The 15447-nt window shown below is 46.4% G+C and overlaps 2 protein-coding genes and 1 long non-coding RNA gene across 6 annotated transcripts in view; 1 reads left to right on the forward strand and 2 right to left on the reverse strand.

The window, feature by feature from the left end:
* Positions 1 to 15447, forward strand: part of LOC133546787 (gastrula zinc finger protein XlCGF57.1-like) — a 297001-nt gene that overhangs the window by 130122 nt on the left and 151432 nt on the right. The gene's annotated exons all lie outside the window — the stretch shown is intronic.
* Positions 1 to 15447, reverse strand: part of LOC133546790 (zinc finger protein 391-like) — a 277556-nt gene that overhangs the window by 45817 nt on the left and 216292 nt on the right. The window lies entirely within an intron of this gene.
* On the reverse strand, positions 12165 to 12794 carry LOC133546804 (uncharacterized). The gene is made up of 2 exons (XR_009805272.1): positions 12545 to 12794; positions 12165 to 12301 (listed from the first exon to the last, which is right to left on the reverse strand). It is a non-coding gene; the product is annotated as an uncharacterized LOC133546804 (long non-coding RNA).

A 15447-nucleotide genomic window follows, 5' to 3' on the forward strand; every position in this document is an offset into this window, starting at 1 on the left:
CATTAATTACCTCTACAAATCTCTTGAATATAAAAGTTTCTGAAAATGTCACTCACCTTGAACATTATACCTTGCAGCTTTTCGTCGAATTTCATTCTTTTCCCTTTTGGAGATGGCCGCTGAATAAATACCTTTAGTCTTGTAGTCCAAAATAGCCTTATACAGAGAAGGATCCATTTTCACTCAATTGAAAAGGTGACTACAACACTGGGCCGATTTTTTAATCCAAGGTAGAGAAAAAAAACAATGCTTAAAAATTGCAAAAGAGCGCTTTAATTATGTTTTGATATTGCTATCTTGAAACCACTTTGGACATTTGCCAATCTATCGATTTTTGTAAGGATCTATTAATTGCACACGCGGATTGATACATTGGCAATGGAAAAAAACACCGGTGGTGATATTTCACCTTAAAAGGGCATTAAATGATATCGTTGTAATTCAACACTTATCGATACACAATAACGTAAAATCAACTACGTTTAGTTTATTCAAATTTACTATAGAGTTTAATCGAGAAAAGATAACGTAAATTGTGAGAAGTTATATGGCTTCCTATCAAAGTCATTGGCAAATAAAAACAAATGCAGTATTTTTGGTATCGATTTGCATTTATTTTGTGTTACATTGAAATAACACTGTACTTTTTCTGAATTGTAACATCCAAATGGAAACAACTTTGAAACCACCTAAGTGGAAAAAGTTTGGACACCCCTAATATAGAGGCTCACTTTGGTGTATATATTCTTTACAGTAAGCTGTCAAGGTAGACAATACATTTTTGGGACAGCAAATATTCCAATATTAAACGGTTATTGTTTTCGCCTTATCTGAATGGCCTGAATGACGGTGAAATTATTAAGGCTCACAATTTTTAATCCATCCACAAGTAAGGAAAACTTGGATTATGTCACCTTGTTATGTACATTTTGCATGCCGAAAGAGGCGATTTCAGCCACGTCGGTCATTACAGCCGAGTTTTTTTTGTTATGTTTATTTATAATATTCAACATTTACAAACAGTTGAGAAACAATAATCAAAATAAGTCCAACAACAGTATAAAACATTACAAAACATAATAAAAACAGTACAAAACATCGCAAGTGGGTTGTACATTCAAAGTAACAAAAATAGAACCAGCCGAGTTTTTTTTTAATGTTTATTTATAAATTTCAACATTTACAAATAGTTGAGAAAAAAATAATCACAATAAGTCCAACAACAGTATAACAAATTACAAAACTTAAAAACAGAACAAAACAGCGCCAGGAAGTTGTAAATTCAAAGTAACTAAAATAGAATACAAAAAAAAACCTATATATAATAAACAAAGTGCAAAGCCCTATAGGCTCATCCAAATTCAGTAAATAACTTAAAATTGAAAGACATTTAATTTTAAGACGGCGAAATCATTAAAGGCACTTGAATGACGGCAAACTCATTAAAGGCTCACAATTTTTAAACATTCACAAGTAAGGAAAACTTGGATTATTCCAACTTTTTATGTACTTTTTTATGCTGAAAGAGGCGAATTCCGAACCGAGTTTGGACACTTTTCGAGACGAGTGATGCAAGCGAGTGACGGATTTTGGACGCCGGCGGGCCGCTTTCGGCCCGCATGCCTTAGTTTGGAGACCGATTTCAAAAATTGTCCCCAGCCGGGTATTGTTTTCCTTGGAGTTTATAGAGACTAAATCCAGCAAAAAATTGGCATTATAAACAAAGGGAGAGAGTTTAGAGGGGAAAAACATGCATTTTCCAGCAGGTGGGCTGTTGGTGCTGCCTGAAAATGCAACCCCCCCTAACTCCGCCTGTGGAGGTCCAATCATCACATGGTTTTCACAGTATACAGATGGGGTAAGGATGAGTCACCAGGGTGAGTTTCATGTCTCTAGGACCATCCTAGCCAGAGATATTGGTGCTGCCTGAAAATGCACCCCCCCCTAACTCCGCCTGTGGGGGTCCAATCATCACATGGTTTTCACAGTATACAGATGGGGTAAGGATGAGTTACTAGGGTGAGTTTCATGTCCCTAGGACCATCCTAGCCAGAGATATTGGTGCTGCCTGAAAATGCACCCCCCCCTAACTCCGCCTGTGGAGGTCCAATCATCACATGGTTTTCACAGTATACAGATGGGGTAAGGATGAGTTACTAGGGTGAGGTTCATGTCCCTACGACCATCCTAGCCAGAGATATTGGTGCTGCCTGAAAATGCACCCCCCCCTAACTCCGCCTGTGGGGGTCCAATCATCACATGGTTTTCACAGTATACAGATGGGGTAAGGATGAGTTACCAGGGTGAGTTTCATGTCTCTAGGACCATCCTAGCCAGAGATATTGGTGCTGCCGGAAAATGCACCCCCCCCTAACTCCGCCTGTGGGGGTCCAATCATCACATGGTTTTCACAGTATACATAGGGGGTAAGGATGAGTTACCAGGGTGAGTTTCATGTCCCTACGACCATCCTAGCCAGAGATATTGGTGCTGCCTGAAAATGCACCCCCCCTAACTCCGCCTGTGGGGGTCCAATCATCACATGGTTTTCACAGTATACAGATGGGGTAAGGATGAGTTACCAGGGTGAGTTTCATGTCTCTAGGACCATCCTAGCCAGAGATATTGGTGCTGCCTGAAAATGCACCCCCCCCTAACTCCGCCTGTGGGGGTCCAATCATCACATGGTTTTCACAGTATACAGATGGGGTAAGGATGAGTTACCAGGGTGAGTTTCATGTCTCTAGGACCATCCTAGCCAGAGATATTGGTGCTGCCTGAAAATGCACCCCCCCCTAACTCCGCCTGTGGAGGTCCAATCATCACATGGTTTTCACAGTATACAGATGGGGTAAGGATGAGTTACTAGGGTGAGTTTCATGTCTCTAGGACCATCCTAGCCAGAGATATTGGTGCTGCCTGAAAATGCACCCCCCCCTAACTCCGCCTGTGGGGGTCCAATCATCACATGGTTTTCACAGTATACAGATGGGGTAAGGATGAGTTACCAGGGTGAGTTTCATGTCTCTAGGACCATCCTAGCCAGAGATATTGGTGCTGCCTGAAAATGCACCCCCCCCTAACTCCGCCTGTGGGGGTCCAATCATCACATGGTTTTCACAGTATACATAGGGGGTAAGGATGAGTTACCAGGGTGAGTTTCATGTCCCTACGACCATCCTAGCCAGAGATATTGGTGCTGCCTGAAAATGCACCCCCCCCTAACCCCGCCTGTGGGGGTCCAATCATCACATGGTTTTCACAGTATACAGATGGGGTAAGGATGAGTTACCAGGGTGAGTTTCATGTCTCTAGGACCATCCTAGCCAGAGATATTGGTGCTGCCTGAAAATGCACCCCCCCCTAACTCCGCCTGTGGGGGTCCAATCATCACATGGTTTTCACAGTATACATAGGGGGTAAGGATGAGTTACCAGGGTGAGTTTCATGTCCCTACGACCATCCTAGCCAGAGATATTGGTGCTGCCTGAAAATGCACCCCCCCTAACTCCGCCTGTGGGGGTCCAATCATCACATGGTTTTCACAGTATACAGATGGGGTAAGGATGAGTTACCAGGGTGAGTTTCATGTCTCTAGGACCATCCTAGCCAGAGATATTGGTGCTGCCTGAAAATGCACCCCCCCCTAACTCCGCCTGTGGGGGTCCAATCATCACATGGTTTTCACAGTATACAGATGGGGTAAGGATGAGTTACCAGGGTGAGTTTCATGTCTCTAGGACCATCTTAGCCAGAGATATTGGTGCTGCCTGAAAATGCACCCCCCCCTAACTCCGCCTGTGGAGGTCCAATCATCACATGGTTTTCACAGTATACAGATGGGGTAAGGATGAGTCACCAGGGTGAGTTTCATGTCCCTACGACCATCCTAGCCAGAGATATTGGTGCTGCCTGAAAATGCACCCCCCCCTAACTCCGCCTGTGGGGGTCCAATCATCACATGGTTTTCACAGTATACAGATGGGGTAAGGATGAGTTACTAGAGTGAGTTTCATGTCCCTAGGACCATCCTAGCCAGAGATATTGGTGCTGCCTGAAAATGCACCCCCCCCTAACTCCGCCTGTGGAGGTCCAATCATCACATGGTTTTCACAGTATACAGATGGGGTAAGGATGAGTTACTAGGGTGAGGTTCATGTCCCTACGACCATCCTAGCCAGAGATATTGGTGCTGCCTGAAAATGCACCCCCCCCTAACTCCGCCTGTGGGGGTCCAATCATCACATGGTTTTCACAGTATACAGATGGGGTAAGGATGAGTTACCAGGGTGAGTTTCATGTCTCTAGGACCATCCTAGCCAGAGATATTGGTGCTGCCGGAAAATGCATCCCCCCCTAACTCCGCCTGTGGGGGTCCAATCATCACATGGTTTTCACAGTATACATAGGGGGTAAGGATGAGTTACCAGGGTGAGTTTCATGTCCCTACGACCATCCTAGCCAGAGATATTGGTGCTGCCTGAAAATGCACCCCCCCTAACTCCGCCTGTGGGGGTCCAATCATCACATGGTTTTCACAGTATACAGATGGGGTAAGGATGAGTTACCAGGGTGAGTTTCATGTCTCTAGGACCATCCTAGCCAGAGATATTGGTGCTGCCTGAAAATGCACCCCCCCCTAACTCCGCCTGTGGGGGTCCAATCATCACATGGTTTTCACAGTATACAGATGGGGTAAGGATGAGTTACCAGGGTGAGTTTCATGTCTCTAGGACCATCCTAGCCAGAGATATTGGTGCTGCCTGAAAATGCACCCCCCCCTAACTCCGCCTGTGGAGGTCCAATCATCACATGGTTTTCACAGTATACAGATGGGGTAAGGATGAGTTACTAGAGTGAGTTTCATGTCTCTAGGACCATCCTAGCCAGAGATATTGGTGCTGCCTGAAAATGCACCCCCCCCTAACTCCGCCTGTGGGGGTCCAATCATCACATGGTTTTCACAGTATACAGATGGGGTAAGGATGAGTTACCAGGGTGAGTTTCATGTCTCTAGGACCATCCTAGCCAGAGATATTGGTGCTGCCTGAAAATGCACCCCCCCCTAACTCCGCCTGTGGGGGTCCAATCATCACATGGTTTTCACAGTATACATAGGGGGTAAGGATGAGTTACCAGGGTGAGTTTCATGTCCCTACGACCATCCTAGCCAGAGATATTGGTGCTGCCTGAAAATGCACCCCCCCCTAACCCCGCCTGTGGGGGTCCAATCATCACATGGTTTTCACAGTATACAGATGGGGTAAGGATGAGTTACCAGGGTGAGTTTCATGTCTCTAGGACCATCCTAGCCAGAGATATTGGTGCTGCCTGAAAATGCACCCCCCCCTAACTCCGCCTGTGGGGGTCCAATCATCACATGGTTTTCACAGTATACATAGGGGGTAAGGATGAGTTACCAGGGTGAGTTTCATGTCCCTACGACCATCCTAGCCAGAGATATTGGTGCTGCCTGAAAATGCACCCCCCCTAACTCCGCCTGTGGGGGTCCAATCATCACATGGTTTTCACAGTATACAGATGGGGTAAGGATGAGTTACCAGGGTGAGTTTCATGTCTCTAGGACCATCCTAGCCAGAGATATTGGTGCTGCCTGAAAATGCACCCCCCCCTAACTCCGCCTGTGGGGGTCCAATCATCACATGGTTTTCACAGTATACAGATGGGGTAAGGATGAGTTACCAGGGTGAGTTTCATGTCTCTAGGACCATCTTAGCCAGAGATATTGGTGCTGCCTGAAAATGCACCCCCCCCTAACTCCGCCTGTGGAGGTCCAATCATCACATGGTTTTCACAGTATACAGATGGGGTAAGGATGAGTTACTAGGGTGAGTTTCATGTCTCTAGGACCATCCTAGCCAGAGATATTGGTGCTGCCTGAAAATGCACCCCCCCCTAACTCCGCCTGTGGGGGTCCAATCATCACATGGTTTTCACAGTATACAGATGGGGTAAGGATGAGTTACCAGGGTGAGTTTCATGTCTCTAGGACCATCTTAGCCAGAGATATTGGTGCTGCCTGAAAATGCACCCCCCCCTAACTCCGCCTGTGGGGGTCCAATCATCACATGGTTTTCACAGTATACATAGGGGGTAAGGATGAGTTACCAGGGTGAGTTTCATGTCCCTACGACCATCCTAGCCAGAGATATTGGTGCTGCCTGAAAATGCACCCCCCCCTAACCCCGCCTGTGGGGGTCCAATCATCACATGGTTTTCACAGTATACAGATGGGGTAAGGATGAGTTACCAGGGTGAGTTTCATGTCTCTAGGACCATCCTAGCCAGAGATATTGGTGCTGCCTGAAAATGCACCCCCCCCTAACTCCGCCTGTGGGGGTCCAATCATCACATGGTTTTCACAGTATACAGATGGGGTAAGGATGAGTTACCAGGGTGAGTTTCATGTCTCTAGGACCATCCTAGCCAGAGATATTGGTGCTGCCTGAAAATGCACCCCCCCCTAACTCCGCCTGTGGGGGTCCAATCATCACATGGTTTTCACAGTATACAGATGGGGTAAGGATGAGTTACCAGGGTGAGTTTCATGTCTCTACGACCATCCTAGCCAGAGATATTGGTGCTGCCTGAAAATGCACCCCCCCCCTAACTCCGCCTGTGGGGGTCCAATCATCACATGGTTTTCACAGTATACAGATGGGGTAAGGATGAGTCACCAGGGTGAGTTTCATGTCTCTACGACCATCCTAGCCAGAGATAGATAGGGGGTGCATTTTCCGGCAGGTGGGCTGTTGGTGCTGCCTGAAAATGCACCCCCCCCTAACTCCGCCTGTGGGGGTCCAATCATCACATGGTTTTCACAGTATACATAGGGGGTAAGGATGAGTTACTAGGGTGAGTTTCATGTCTCTACGACCATCCTAGCCAGAGATAGCTAGGGGATGCATTTTCCGGCAGGTGGGCTGTTGGTGCTGCCTGAAAATGCACCCCCCCCTAACCCCGCCTGTGGAGGTCCAATCATCACATGGTTTTCACAGTATACAGATGGGGTAAGGATGAGTTACTAGGGTGAGTTTCATGTCTCTAGGACCATCCTAGCCAGAGATATTGGTGCTGCCTGAAAATGCACCCCCCCCTAACTCCGCCTGTGGGGGTCCAATCATCACATGGTTTTCACAGTATACAGATGGGGTAAGGATGAGTCACCAGGGTGAGTTTCATGTCTCTACGACCATCCTAGCCAGAGATATTGGTGCTGCCTGAAAATGCACCCCCCCCTAACTCCGCCTGTGGGGGTCCAATCATCACATGGTTTTCACAGTATACATAGGGGGTAAGGATGAGTTACTAGGGTGAGTTTCATGTCTCTACGACCATCCTAGCCAGAGATAGCTAGGGGATGCATTTTCCGGCAGGTGGGCTGTTGGTGCTGCCTGAAAATGCACCCCCCCCCTAACTCCGCCTGTGGAGGTCCAATCATCACATGGTTTTCACAGTATACAGATGGGGTAAGGATGAGTTACTAGGGTGAGTTTCATGTCTCTACGACCATCCTAGCCAGAGATATTGGTGCTGCCTGAAAATGCACCCCCCCCTAACTCCGCCTGTGGGGGTCCAATCATCACATGGTTTTCACAGTATACAGATGGGGTAAGGATGAGTTACCAGGGTGAGTTTCATGTCCCTACGGCCATCCTAGCCAGAGATATTGGTGCTGCCGGAAAATGCACCCCCCCCTAACTCCGCCTGTGGGGTCCAATCATCACATGGTTTTCACAGTATACATAGGGGGTAAGGATGAGTTACCAGGGTGAGTTTCATGTCCCTACGACCATCCTAGCCAGAGATATTGGTGCTGCCTGAAAATGCACCCCCCCTAACTCCGCCTGTGGGGGTCCAATCATCACATGGTTTTCACAGTATACAGATGGGGTAAGGATGAGTTACCAGGGTGAGTTTCATGTCTCTAGGACCATCCTAGCCAGAGATATTGGTGCTGCCTGAAAATGCACCCCCCCCTAACTCCGCCTGTGGGGGTCCAATCATCACATGGTTTTCACAGTATACAGATGGGGTAAGGATGAGTTACCAGGGTGAGTTTCATGTCTCTAAGACCATCCTAGCCAGAGATATTGGTGCTGCCTGAAAATGCACCCCCCCCTAACTCCGCCTGTGGAGGTCCAATCATCACATGGTTTTCACAGTATACAGATGGGGTAAGGATGAGTTACTAGGGTGAGTTTCATGTCTCTAGGACCATCCTAGCCAGAGATATTGGTGCTGCCTGAAAATGCACCCCCCCCTAACTCCGCCTGTGGGGGTCCAATCATCACATGGTTTTCACAGTATACATAGGGGGTAAGGATGAGTTACCAGGGTGAGTTTCATGTCCCTACGACCATCCTAGCCAGAGATATTGGTGCTGCCTGAAAATGCACCCCCCCCTAACTCCGCCTGTGGGGGTCCAATCATCACATGGTTTTCACAGTATACAGATGGGGTAAGGATGAGTTACCAGGGTGAGTTTCATGTCTCTAGGACCATCCTAGCCAGAGATATTGGTGCTGCCTGAAAATGCACCCCCCCCTAACTCCGCCTGTGGGGGTCCAATCATCACATGGTTTTCACAGTATACAGATGGGGTAAGGATGAGTTACCAGGGTGAGTTTCATGTCTCTACGACCATCCTAGCCAGAGATATTGGTGCTGCCTGAAAATGCACCCCCCCCCTAACTCCGCCTGTGGGGGTCCAATCATCACATGGTTTTCACAGTATACAGATGGGGTAAGGATGAGTCACCAGGGTGAGTTTCATGTCTCTACGACCATCCTAGCCAGAGATAAATAGGGGGTGCATTTTCCGGCAGGTGGGCTGTTGGTGCTGCCTGAAAATGCACCCCCCCCTAACTCCGCCTGTGGGGGTCCAATCATCACATGGTTTTCACAGTATACAGATGGGGTAAGGATGAGTTACTAGGGTGAGTTTCATGTCTCTACGACCATCCTAGCCAGAGATAGCTAGGGGATGCATTTTCCGGCAGGTGGGCTGTTGGTGCTGCCTGAAAATGCACCCCCCCCTAACTCCGCCTGTGGGGGTCCAATCATCACATGGTTTTCACAGTATACATAGGGGGTAAGGATGAGTTACCAGGGTGAGTTTCATGTCTCTAGGACCATCCTAGCCAGAGATATTGGTGCTGCCTGAAAATGCACCCCCCCTAACTCCGCCTGTGGGGGTCCAATCATCACATGGTTTTCACAGTATACAGATGGGGTAAGGATGAGTTACCAGGGTGAGTTTCATGTCCCTACGACCATCCTAGCCAGAGATATTGGTGCTGCCTGAAAATGCACCCCCCCCCTAACTCCGCCTGTGGGGGTCCAATCATCACATGGTTTTCACAGTATACAGATGGGGTAAGGATGAGTTACCAGGGTGAGTTTCATGTCTCTACGACCATCCTAGCCAGAGATATTGGTGCTGCCTGAAAATGCACCCCCCCCTAACTCCGCCTGTGGGGGTCCAATCATCACATGGTTTTCACAGTATACATAGGGGGTAAGGATGAGTTACCAGGGTGAGTTTCATGTCTCTAGGCCCATCCTAGCCAGAGATATTGGTGCTGCCTGAAAATGCACCCCCCCCTAACTCCGCCTGTGGGGGTCCAATCATCACATGGTTTTCACAGTATACAGATGGGGTAAGGATGAGTTACCAGGGTGAGTTTCATGTCCCTACGGCCATCCTAGCCAGAGATATTGGTGCTGCCTGAAAATGCACCCCCCCCTAACTCCGCCTGTGGGGGTCCAATCATCACATGGTTTTCACAGTATACAGATGGGGTAAGGATGAGTTACCAGGGTGAGTTTCATGTCTCTAGGACCATCCTAGCCAGAGATATTGGTGCTGCCTGAAAATGCACCCCCCCCCCCCCTAACTCCGCCTGTGGGGGTCCAATCATCACATGGTTTTCACAGTATACATAGGGGGTAAGGATGAGTTACTAGGGTGAGTTTCATGTCTCTAGGACCATCCTAGCCAGAGATATTGGTGCTGCCTGAAAATGCACCCCCCCCTAACTCCGCCTGTGGGGGTCCAATCATCACATGGTTTTCACAGTATACAGATGGGGTAAGGATGAGTTACCAGGGTGAGTTTCATGTCTCTAGGACCATCCTAGCCAGAGATATTGGTGCTGCCGGAAAATGCACCCCCCCCTAACTCCGCCTGTGGGGGTCCAATCATCACATGGTTTTCACAGTATACATAGGGGGTAAGGATGAGTTACCAGGGTGAGTTTCATGTCCCTACGACCATCCTAGCCAGAGATATTGGTGCTGCCTGAAAATGCACCCCCCCTAACTCCGCCTGTGGGGGTCCAATCATCACATGGTTTTCACAGTATACAGATGGGGTAAGGATGAGTTACCAGGGTGAGTTTCATGTCTCTAGGACCATCCTAGCCAGAGATATTGGTGCTGCCTGAAAATGCACCCCCCCCTAACTCCGCCTGTGGGGGTCCAATCATCACATGGTTTTCACAGTATACAGATGGGGTAAGGATGAGTTACCAGGGTGAGTTTCATGTCTCTAGGACCATCCTAGCCAGAGATATTGGTGCTGCCTGAAAATGCACCCCCCCCTAACTCCGCCTGTGGGGGTCCAATCATCACATGGTTTTCACAGTATACAGATGGGGTAAGGATGAGTTACCAGGGTGAGTTTCATGTCTCTAGGACCATCCTAGCCAGAGATATTGGTGCTGCCTGAAAATGCACCCCCCCCTAACTCCGCCTGTGGAGGTCCAATCATCACATGGTTTTCACAGTATACAGATGGGGTAAGGATGAGTTACTAGGGTGAGTTTCATGTCTCTAGGACCATCCTAGCCAGAGATATTGGTGCTGCCTGAAAATGCACCCCCCCCTAACTCCGCCTGTGGGGGTACAATCATCACATGGTTTTCACAGTATACAGATGGGGTAAGGATGAGTTACCAGGGTGAGTTTCATGTCTCTACGACCATCCTAGCCAGAGATATTGGTGCTGCCTGAAAATGCACCCCCCCCCTAACTCCGCCTGTGGGGGTCCAATCATCACATGGTTTTCACAGTATACATAGGGGGTAAGGATGAGTTACCAGGGTGAGTTTCATGTCTCTAGGACCATCCTAGCCAGAGATATTGGTGCTGCCTGAAAATGCACCCCCCCCTAACTCCGCCTGTGGGGGTCCAATCATCACATGGTTTTCACAGTATACAGATGGGGTAAGGATGAGTTACCAGGGTGAGTTTCATGTCTCTACGACCATCCTAGCCAGAGATATTGGTGCTGCCTGAAAATGCACCCCCCCCTAACTCCGCCTGTGGAGGTCCAATCATCACATGGTTTTCACAGTATACAGATGGGGTAAGGATGAGTTACTAGGGTGAGTTTCATGTCTCTAGGACCATCCTAGCCAGAGATATTGGTGCTGCCTGAAAATGCACCCCCCCCTAACTCCGCCTGTGGGGGTACAATCATCACATGGTTTTCACAGTATACAGATGGGGTAAGGATGAGTTACCAGGGTGAGTTTCATGTCTCTACGACCATCCTAGCCAGAGATATTGGTGCTGCCTGAAAATGCACCCCCCCCCTAACTCCGCCTGTGGGGGTCCAATCATCACATGGTTTTCACAGTATACATAGGGGGTAAGGATGAGTTACCAGGGTGAGTTTCATGTCTCTAGGACCATCCTAGCCAGAGATATTGGTGCTGCCTGAAAATGCACCCCCCCCTAACTCCGCCTGTGGGGGTCCAATCATCACATGGTTTTCACAGTATACAGATGGGGTAAGGATGAGTTACCAGGGTGAGTTTCATGTCTCTACGACCATCCTAGCCAGAGATATTGGTGCTGCCTGAAAATGCACCCCCCCCTAACTCCGCCTGTGGAGGTCCAATCATCACATGGTTTTCACAGTATACAGATGGGGTAAGGATGAGTTACTAGGGTGAGTTTCATGTCTCTAGGACCATCCTAGCCAGAGATAGATAGATGTTCAGGCAGCTGGAATCAACTCTTCACTGAAAATGCACCCCCACCATAACTCCATCTCCGGTATTTCGGGTACTTTTGGTAAAGTTATTTGTGAATGTTCAGTTTGAAAATTCTTAAAATCAAAACAACGATAAGTATCAGATGCATTCATTTATTAATGTATTCATCCATCCACCCATGAGCTTCTTACAGTTAAAGAAAATGTCATATTTTTAAAATACATGTATTGGATCCCGTCGAGTGAAGCAGCAAACATTCGTTCTCCTTGATGTCTCTAAAAAAGTACATATTGAGGCTTACTTTGGTGTATATATTCTTTAATACAATACTTCAATACATTTTCGGGACAGCAAATATTCCTATATTAAATGGTTATTGTTTTCGCCTTATCTGAATGGTGGCGAAATCATTAAAGGCTCACAATTAATCCATCCATTAATATATCCAAAGTAAACACAACTTGGATTATTTCACCTTGTTGTGTACTTTTTTATGCCGAAAGAGGCGATGTACCCACCTGAATGACGACGAAATCATTAAAGGCAATGGCGGCGAAATCATTAAAGAATCACAATTAATCCATCCATTAATATATCCAAAGTAAAGACAACTTGGATTATTCACCTTGTTATGTACATTTTTATGCCGAAAGAGGCGATTTTAGCCGAGTTTAGCTACTTTTCGAGACGGGTGATGCAACCGAGTGACGTAAGCGCGCTCCCGACAGGGGGTGCATTTTACGGCGGGGGTGCAGAATTCGGCACAACACCGGACAAAGGCTTCAAGAAAGGCGGAGGCGGGGTCTGTGTTTACGTGAGTAACAGCTGGTGCTCGGACGTACAGGTGGTTGAAAGACACTGCTCGGACAACATTGAGTTGTTGATGGGGAAATGCAGACCTTTTTACCTGCCAAGGGAGTTCAGTGCAGTGTTTATACTGTTTGTTTACATCCCGCCACGGGCGGACTCCACTACAGCGCTAAAGCTGCTGCATGACGTCATCAGTAAACAAGAGACCGCACACCCTGATGCTGCGTTCACGATAGCTGGGGATTTTAACAACCGCAACCTAAAGAGTGTCCTCCCTAAATACCATTAATATGAGAACTTTCATACAAGGGGAAAAAACTCTCTGGACCAGGTATACTGCAATGGGAGTGGAGTCTACAAATGGTAAATTGGTAAATGGGTTGTACTTGTATAGCGCTTTTCTACCCCATTTTATGGAGCCCAAAGCGCTTTGACAGTATTTCCACATTCGCCCAATCACACACACATTCACACACTGATGGTGGGAGATGCCATGCAAGGCGCTCACCAGGACCCATCAGGAGCAAGGGTGAAGTGTCTTGCCCAAGGACACAACGGACGTGACTAGGATGATAGATGGTGGGGATTGAACCAGTAACCCTCAGATTACAGGCACAGCCACTCTACCAACTTCGCCACCCCGTACCCAGACCACACTTTGGACTATCTGATCACATCTCAGCTTTTCTATGTCCAGCGTACAGACAGCGCCTCAAGCAAGCCCCCCCAGTGAGTAAAACTGTTCAAGTTTGGAATGAAGACACTGAACTAGTGCTTCAGGACTGCCTTGGGAGTACAGACTGGGACATGTTCAAAACTGCTGCTCAGAGGGAGGATGGTACTGTGGACATAGAGGCATATGCTTCCAGTGTAACTGGCTACATCAGCACATGCGTGGAAAACATTGTTCCCACAAAACAATACAAGATATACCCAAACTAAAAAACCCTGGATTAACTGTGATGTTTGGTCCAAGTTTCATGCCCGCTCCACTGCATTTGTCTCAGGCAACGCTGAGGACTACAAGAAGGCCAGATATGACCTGTGTAAATCCATCAGCGAGGCCAAGGGACAATGCAGACAAAAGCTGGAGGGATTCTACTTCACCACAGATTCCCGGCGCATGTGGCAAGGCCTGCAACACATCACAGACTACAAGCAGGGGAGCAGGGGGGTCACAAACAGCCAACGCTCACTGCCAGATGAGCTGAATGAGTTCTACGCCCGCTTCGAGGTCCTCAACACCAACCAACAGAGAGGGGTTCTGAGCGCACGCAGGACCCACCGCTCACTGTGACAACAGCAGAGGTACGTACAGTTCTGAAGAAAACAAACCCACGGAAGACAGTCGGCCCAGATAACACCTCTGGCCAGGCCCTCAGGGTGTGTTCATCAGAGCTGGCTGACGTACTTGCTGACATATACAACTTGTCACTAACACAAGCTGTTGTGCCCACCTGCTTCAAGACCACCACCATCGTGCCCCTGCCAAAGAAAAACACTGTGACCTGTCTGTTGCACTCACCCCAATAGTGATGAAGTGCTTCGAGAGGATAGTCATGTCACACATCAAGAAGACCATCCCAGACACACTGGACCCTCTACAGCAGGGGTCACCAACCTTTTTGAAACCAAGAGCTACTTCTTGGGTACTGATTAATGCGAAGGGCTACCAGTTTGATACACACTTAAATAAATTGCCAGAAATAGACAATTTGCTCAATTTACCTTTAATAGATAAATCTATGTATATATATATATATATATATATATATATATATATATATATATATACATATAAATGGGTATTTCTGTCAGTCATTCCGTCGTAACTTTTTTTCCTTTTACGGAAGGTTTTTTTGTAGAGAATAAATGATGAAAAAAACACTTAATTGAACGGTTTAAAAGAGGAGAAAACACGAAAAAAATGAAAAATAAATTTTGAAACATATTTTATCTTCAATTTCGACTCTTTAAAATTAAAAAAGGAAGAGAAAAACTAGCTAATTTGAATCTTTTGGAAAAAATTGAAAAACTTATTTATGTAAAATCATTAGTAATTTTTCCTGATTAATATTAATTTTAGAGTTTTGATGACATGTTTTGAATAGGTTAAAATTCAATCTGCATTTTGTTAGAATATATAACAAATTGGACCAAGCTATATTTCTAACAAAGACAAATCGTTATTTCTTCTAGATTTTCCAGAACAAAGATTTTAAAAGAAATTCAAAATAATTTGAAATAAGATGTAAATTTGATTGTACAGATTTTCTAGATTTGCCAGAATAATTTTTTTGAACTTTAATCATAATAAGTTTGAAGAAATATTTCACAAATATTCTTCGTCGAAAAAACAGAAGCTAAAATGAAGAATTAAATTAAAATGTATTTATTATTCCTATTTTCTTTCTTTCTTTCTTTAGTTTATTTCGAACATGAATATTTACAACACAATACAATACAGACAATAAAAATTATTTACAATTTAAAAAAAATACTTGAACATTTATTTAAATTGTCAGGAAAGAAGAGGAATGAATTTAAAAGGTAAAACGATGTATGTGTTTAAAAATCCTAAAATCAATTTTAAAGTTGTATATTTTCTCTA

Source organism: Nerophis ophidion, unplaced genomic scaffold (assembly GCF_033978795.1).
Source record: "Nerophis ophidion isolate RoL-2023_Sa unplaced genomic scaffold, RoL_Noph_v1.0 HiC_scaffold_43, whole genome shotgun sequence".
In the NCBI taxonomy this organism is placed as follows: domain Eukaryota; kingdom Metazoa; phylum Chordata; class Actinopteri; order Syngnathiformes; family Syngnathidae; genus Nerophis; species Nerophis ophidion.